The sequence below is a fragment of the Furipterus horrens genome, unplaced genomic scaffold (genome assembly GCF_987537825.1).
Source record: "Furipterus horrens unplaced genomic scaffold, mFurHor1.1.pri manual_scaffold_2, whole genome shotgun sequence".
NCBI lineage: Eukaryota > Metazoa > Chordata > Mammalia > Chiroptera > Furipteridae > Furipterus > Furipterus horrens.
The window spans coordinates 77,395,984-77,401,119 of record NW_028327172.1 but is presented as its reverse complement, the minus strand read 5'-3'; the positions used below and the strand labels follow the sequence as shown (position 1 = coordinate 77,401,119).

At 40.4% G+C, this 5,136-nt stretch overlaps 1 pseudogene; it reads right to left on the bottom strand.

The window, feature by feature from the left end:
* Window positions 1-3,563: 3,563 nt before the first annotated feature.
* Window positions 3,564-4,202, bottom strand: LOC150018863 (RNA-binding protein with multiple splicing 2 pseudogene; annotated as a pseudogene).
* Between the last annotated feature and the right edge of the window lie 934 nt (window positions 4,203-5,136).

Here is a 5,136-nt window from a genome sequence, read left to right as displayed (position 1 = left end):
TCCATTAGACTTTCCTACGGAGAAAAGCCAGGGCTTTTGAATGAGAGGCAGCATAAATTGATCAGAAAGCTATTGAAGAAGAACAATGGTAAGAGAAAAATAACTAATTTACCTGATTTATGAAGGTCATTAACAACCTATTAGGATGTTCTAATTCACTTGAGACAGTAAATTTTATGTGACAATTGAGAAAAAGTAAGTGGGAGAACACAAAGGAGTAAACATTTTGTTTTCCCCTTGCCCTCACATCTCTTCTTCTTCTTCTTTCTTTCCTTCTTCTTCTTCTTCTTCTTCTTCTTCTTCTTCTTCTTCTTCTTCTTCTTCTTCTTCTTCTTCTTCTTATTCTTTCTTCTTCTTCTTCTTCTTCTTCTTCCTTCTTTTTCTTCTTCTTCTTCTTTCTTTCCTTCTTCTTCTTCTTCTTCTTCTTCTTCTTCCTCTTCTTCTTCTTCTTCTTCTTCTTCTTCTTCTTCTTCCTCCTCCTCCTCGCCCTCCCCCTCCTCCTCTTCCTCCCCCTCCTCCCCCCCTCCTTCTTCTTCTTTCTTCTTCTTTTTTTACTGTGGAAATTCCTACCCTTTTGTATCACAAATGCCTTGACTCTTTTCCAGGTTGAAATTGACTCATGTCATCTTGCCCTCCATTTGTGCTAATGGGTGTGACTCCATTCTCTGGAGAATCTTGTGGTTTGGGTTGCCAATTTTCTTGCTGTATATAGTAGTATCTTTTATATGCTGGTCAAAGGATTGACTTTGAGATTAGATGGACTCTTCCATAGAAAGAGATAATTTTCTTGGTTCTGGCTCCTCTAACTGAACATTTTAAAAAATCACAGAGATTACAAAACTAAAAATTGTTTGTCTCCCCAGTACTTTTTATCTTTTCTTTTTTTCTCAGATAGCATGACAGTCTGTGAATTGTAAGGAACTTCAGTGATCATCAAATCTAACATTTCCCAGAGTCCAGTCTAAATTATTTAAGGTATGATTCTAGATTGTACAAGGAGAAATTATTTTTAGAAATTTAATATTCATTTTAACATGTATTGTAAAAAATTTAAATCATGCAAGAAACCAGCGTTTTCCAGGATATTATTGTATAGAATGAATATGACAATAACTGTAAAGTTCTTATAGATGACTAAAGTCTGGGAAACATTAACACTTTTTTCTTTCAATAGCTGGATAAACAGGCCCAGAAGACTAGTGACTAGCCTAAAGTACAGCCAATGCCTAGGAGACCTGGGGCTTATACACAGGATATACAACTCTTCAGCTATTTATCATTTTCTTTCTTTTTACAAATATGTAGCATTTTTTGCTGTACTCACAAAATATTTTTTGTATCGCTAAATTATGCATCTGATATCTATGCATCAGCTATAAAAGTAATTTGGGAAAAATGTTTAATATGATATCTAATGAATACTGAAGAATTATTCCAAAGATAGTCCATGTTGCACTTGACATTGAAGTCTAAGAGGTAAAGATCAGTTGGCAGCCCATCAAATCTATAGCATGTATAACCTTCTGTGGCATGCCTGTTAGGCACTTGATTGTATTCCACAGTTAATCAAAGAAAAAGAACTTGAACAAGCTTTGTTGGACACTAAAATGAGATATATTTTGTGTAAAATAATATCTGCATCCACTATTTGTTATCATCTTTTTCTTTCATAACCTTGATCTCTATGTCTCTGCTACAATGGACTACAAACAACAGTAATCATAGCTACCACTCAGTAAGCTCTCAGTATGTGCCAAGTTCTTCACTCATAAGTAAAATATTTTTACCCATTCAATCTTCACACCAGCACTATAAGATAGGTCCTATTTTATACTCAGTTGAAAAGATTGGGAAATTTTCCCACTATTAGAGAGCAATTAAGAGCATCCTGTCCCAGCAGTCTGTTCCACTGTCCACACTCTTGATCTTATGTTCACAGCTAATGGAACACTCATGTCCCAAATCTTTCAAGAATTTCTTTACAAATTTTTATTAACTTGTACACTGTGATAGTTTTGAAGAAGTCAATGTAGTTTGTGTATAGTTGGAAGGTGAAACTTGTTTTAAAAACAGCTCTGTTTTCTAAACTTCACATTGTGTATAAAAATACTGTCATGTAATTTGACAAGGTCCCTTAAAGAAAATTATAGGGGGCTGAAAATCAGTAAGGTTATTAAGATGTATTTATGTAAAATAATTTTAAAATTAGGCAAAATAATAGATGAAGTGAGGAAGTGCAATGAGAAGGGTGATTCAGAATTAAAACAACAATGATGATGGTAATAATAATTCTAGCAGCTATGATGTATTGAGAGATTAATATGTGCCTAGCACTATGTTGAATACTTATTTATATTACCTATTTAAATTCTCACAACAATCCTTTGAGGTAGTTGTTATCACTCTAATTGTCTTTTTTTTTTTTTTTTACTTTGGATGATTTTTTAGTTTGCATTTCATATGTCATCCAGTTTCACATTCTCATAGGATCAGCAATTACAAGAGCCACCTTGTCTCCCAAGCCTGAAAATGGGAGGACAGCCACAGCTGCACAGAAGGCAATGCACAGAAGTGCTCAAGAAACACAAAATTACACAATTTCCCCTTCATTTTTCTTAAATTAATTAATGCCTGACACAAAGGCTCATGACTGGAGAATGGAAATCTTTTTCTTCTTCATGCCTCAAACTAAACATTAAACTTATCTGACAGGGTGAAAGTTCTCTTCAGTAATTAATTGCACACATAGATGAAAAGTCCTCTATGGTACATAAATATTTTGTTACACAGGGTACAAAAATACTTTCACTTTTTGGTTGGTTTTGAAGTTTGGAAAGAATGAAAAGCGATGGCAGGGGTGGGCTGCGCTGTGGAAAGGAAGCAAAATGGGCAGAGAACGAATGTTCTGAGCAGCTGTTGGCCCATCTGAGGAGGAACCAGAGGACCCTGATTTGAAATGAAAACATTATCTTTGTTGGGTGGCTGTTGCTCTTCAGCCTGGAGGTGTTTGGGGTAGTGGGACGTGCGGGGTGGAACTGGTCGCAGGGCTGCGGCCTCACTAAAGTGAGTGGGTGTAGGGGAGGGGCATGGAGAGAGGGACCAGGAATGCTGAACCATTAAAGGCCAGGACCTGTTGCTATAGTGACACAACGTGAGAGCAAACTGTACACTCACATATACACAAATCTAAGTGTCTTGAATTCATGCCAGAAAACATGGAAAATCAAATGCCTCATTTCTTTGAGGTGAAGCTATAGAAGCCCATTTGGAGAGAGGCTGGGCCTTGCTCCGCACCAAAGAAGCCCCCGAGCTACGTCTGGATGTCCCGGTGAAGAGGTTCCTGAATCCTCCCCTGAGGCCTTGGAGAAGGGCTCTGGGGCAGGGCAGGGCTGAGGAAGAGAAGAGAAAGGAAGCAGGAAGTGGGAAGCAGTCCACTGAGTCAGGTTTAAAATTCAGTCTTTGAAGGGAAGCAGCAGCTCTCTACAGGCCGCCTGGGGGCGGTGGAACCTCAAGGCAGCTTCCTGCCCAGCCAGAGCTTCAGGCTGCGTAATGAGACTGAAAAACTAATGGAACTGATGATATTTGCACCCTTGCTGGGTGGTATCAGAGAAAGGGTGCCAGTGTACCTGCGCATGCAGAGCGGCGGCAGTGGTGGCAGCAGTATCGGCCCCTGGGTAGGTGAATGCAGAGTGTGAGGTGGCTGGGGTCAGCTCTGTGGTGTACAGAGGGTAGGGGGCCCAGGCCTGTGGGCATTTGGGGATCAGAGAAATCCCTATCAGGTCATAGGGGTCCTGGGCAATGAAGTGTGCTCCTAGGGTGGGGTGAGCACTGGTGGGATTTGGTGTACCCATTAGCTTGCTCTTGGCCATCTTGGTGTTGGCTTCATCAGACTCTCTAGCCTCAAGGTCTGCAGGTTCTCTGCATCAAAGCGAGTTCTGTTCAATGCATTCTTGGCTGCTTCTGCTCCTGCCCGGCTGTCCAAGATCACAAAACCAACTGGCTGTCCTGAATTGAGTGAGCTTGATCAGGGACCCCTCACACCCCTTGAATGGCCTGAAAAGCAGGTAGAGTTCTCTGAGTTTAATGTCCACAGAGAGGCTACTGACCAATAGTGTCAGAACCTCCTCCTGCAGGGTGTCCCCAGAGCCTGAGCCTGTGCAGGTGCTGGTGCTGTGCTCCTCATCCAGCTTCAGGTTGCTCATGGTTGGGGGTGGGGTGGCGAGAGGAAGAGAATGCGGAGGGCGATTGGGTGCCCGGTGCTATCACTCTAATTTTACAAGCTAGAAAACAGACACTCAGAGAAGTGATACTATGTATCCCCTAACCAAGCTGGTGACAGCAGAGCCATAGTTTGAACCAGGTCCAGTTGTCACATCTCACTTCTCTCTATTCCTGGGAGCTCTTAGAGCATCTCTAATATGTGACGCGGTGTTCCTTTGTTCCACTTTTGGTTTGAGTCATGAGAGACAAACATAAAAATTTTTTCCTGCTTAGATGAATAGCTGACCCTCTACTTCCCAAATTAGCAGGCTTAAGGAGGTCTTGGGGGGCGTCTCAGCGATAACTGCTTTCAGGAATCTCCTAAATAGTTCTGATAGCACCACCTTCATTTTAATTTTGACATTCTGATTTTTCAAAAGTGCCATCCACCTCCATTAGTCACTTTATTCATAAGAGAGAGTTGGGTCTGGATACCTTTTGACTAATTCACAAGTCAAATATTGAGGATTTGCCAATGCAGAGCATTTCAGGAGAAAATGGTTCATAGGCTATGAAGTCTCTTCTCCAAGGTGTAGTCTAAAACTCTCCCGACAAAGGCAGCCTCTCTGGGATAACTATAGAACCTTCCAAGGTGACAGTTTTGAAAGCAACATATTCAACTGGATGTTTGATTAATTTGGAAAAATCAAACAAATGCCCAAATCCACAAATTTAAAGAATATAAATATTTGTACCTAAGTAGTAAAAAATGTCCAAATTTTCTAGAATAGCCCCTCTGGGTAAAAGTTTTATCTTTGATCCTTATATTGAGTTGAGTGAGATCTGTCTCTGTAATTTTGATTGTAACCCATGTATTCTAGTATTCCAAAGGGGCCTTTGAGGACAAGAGAATCAAGTTTGTTTTCTCTTCTCTAT